The 2,519-nt window shown below is 37.9% G+C and overlaps 1 pseudogene; it reads right to left on the bottom strand.

Annotated features, from left to right (window-relative positions):
- Nucleotides 1-280: 280 nt before the first annotated feature.
- LOC101127186 (olfactory receptor 4A5-like) lies at nt 281-1,227 on the bottom strand (annotated as a pseudogene).
- Nucleotides 1,228-2,519: the final 1,292 nt, after the last annotated feature.

Below are 2,519 nucleotides of genomic sequence, written 5' to 3'. Positions count from 1 at the left end.
CCGTTGTGTGCTGAGCATGTGGAAGAAATGCCCTGCCTCAAACATCTGTAAATAGGAAAAACCATAATTTAAAACATGCACAATAGGACCTGCACCCAAGAAGCCCCATCCACACTCAGTCTGGATATAGAAGTTGAGATCCTGAACTTCAATCAGATATCATGGTGGGATGACTTCTTAATTGAGGTGGGAGCATCTAAATCCTGTCCTTGGGATCCTTGACTTGCCCTTAGAAACCTGAAAACTTCACTGGGAAGACCATGACTACATACCTCCTTACCTACATGAGGATGGACCCTCTTATTCTAAATATAGTTACCTTTTTTGCCAAGAGTTTTTCTATAGCATTTCTCATCTCTGAATTTCTCAAAGTGTATATTAAAGGATTCAACATGGGTGTGATAACTGTATAAAAGACAGTCATGAATGTATCAATAGAAAAGTTTGAAACAGATCTCACATATATGAAAATACAGGGAATAAAAAGAGAACAATCACAGTGATGTGGGAGCTGCAGGTAGACAGGGCTTTATGCCTCCCTTCCTGACTGTAAGTTTTAAGGGAGTTTAGGATGACCCCATAGGAAATTATTAGAAGGGTGAAGATGACCATACAGAGTACTCCACCACTGAAAACCACAGTGAGGCCTATAAAGTAGATGTCAGTTCATGCCAGTTCCGATAATGGATACATATCACAACTGAAATGATCAATGACATTGGTGCCACAGAAAGGGAGACTGTAAACAACAACAATTTGAAACACAGAATGCACAAAACCTCCTGTCACAGCCACCAGCAATGCAAGGATGCAAACCTGTCAATTCATGATGGTCAAATAGTGCAGTGGCTTACAGATGGCAACATAGCGATCATAGGCCATCACCACCAGAAGGAAGGCCTCTGCACCACCAAAGAAGTGGTCTATAAATAGTTGGCCCATGAAAGTTTGGAAGGAAATAGTCTTTTTATCACAGAGTAAGTCCACAATCAATTTGGGAGAAATGGCAGTGAAATATGCAGCATCTATAAATAACAGGCAGGCAAGGAAGAAGTACATTGGGGAGTCCAAGGAAGGGCTGGCAATGATAGTCACCACAATGAGCTGGTTCCCCAACACAGTCACAACATATGTGAATAAAAACATGACAAATAATTCTTTTTGCACACCAGTATCCTGAGAGAATCCCAGGAGGACAAATTCTGTAATGCTGTTATTAGGTCTCATTTACTCTTCTCTCAGGCTTGTATCAGAGGTGAGAGCTCAGGAGAACAGGACCTGTAATGCAATAGTGAACAGGAATATGATTACATCCATTGTGTCACAGAGCACATCTTCATCATTGTATCCTCAATAGTGACTTACACACACTAAACATTTAGTAAGTCTCTATCGAGTTCCTCACACAAAGAGCCCATCTTCCCTTGATGATTCTATTTCTCCTCAAAGATTTTAGTTTCAGCCACAGGTAAATGCCTCTACCTCTAAGTTTTAGTGAATATCCTACACAGAAGAAGAGTTAAAGTCCCAACAGCCATTCATACATTTCATAACTTCTTATTTAAAACATTTTTCTTCGCCAGAAGTCAGCTGTGATGAATAGTCAATGGCTTCTTGGTCTCAAGAAACCTCCTCTCTGATGTTGGTATTAAACTCTAAATAAACAAATTGACATAGATTTAGTCTTTGTGTTTGTAATTGTGGTACCTTTGTAATATGATCTGTGTAGCACCAAGAATAACATGGGAAATATCTCACTCAGTACTCTGGCCTTCTACTGTTAGATTTCATTCTTTCATGCTTCAAAGGATGTTCAGTCTTCATTAGTCTTTCAATAAATGTCAAAAGACAGGACTCTGAACTGTATAAATTCTATGATGTTATTTATCACATTGTTCCCTTTAGCAATTACGTGGTCTGACTCTCTATCCACCTTATAAGGAGCTGTGATTCTCTCCATTTTATCCTTGCCTATACCCCAATTTTTACAACACTTACATACCATATTCTAATTATAAACAATTAATTTTGAACTCAAGTGAACCAACTCATGACTATCACCAACTACCAACAAGCAGTGAGGATTTTTCTCTGAATTCTTGAGTTGAGCTAGGTAGTGAAAGAGGAGAATGTAGACACTGTAGAAAGAGGTACAGAACAGTAGGACATGGTTTTATTCATAACACTATATAGATACCAAGAGTACTCAAAAATAGAATCCTAGTTACCAGATTACAAAAAGAAACACACTCTAAGAGAAATTCCAAATTCTGTGTAAGAAGGCATGATTTGAGTCATTTTCTGAATGCATTTACAAGTCTGTTTCAGTTTGCTCGCTGGAAAACACTGAGATTAAAATTGAGAAATTCAGAATCCTTTCTAGTCAACTATTTACAAAGCTATTAGTGCACTTCTCCTTTATGGCATTCTGCTGACAGTTTTTTTCATTTTTTATAAATTTATAATTAAATAAAAATTTCAAGCTCATAACTGTTACATGACAAATGGTAGTCAGTTGG

Source organism: Gorilla gorilla, chromosome 9 (genome assembly GCF_029281585.2).
Source record: "Gorilla gorilla gorilla isolate KB3781 chromosome 9, NHGRI_mGorGor1-v2.1_pri, whole genome shotgun sequence".
Lineage (NCBI taxonomy): Eukaryota > Metazoa > Chordata > Mammalia > Primates > Hominidae > Gorilla > Gorilla gorilla.
This window is presented reverse-complemented; position numbering and strand designations above follow the sequence as displayed.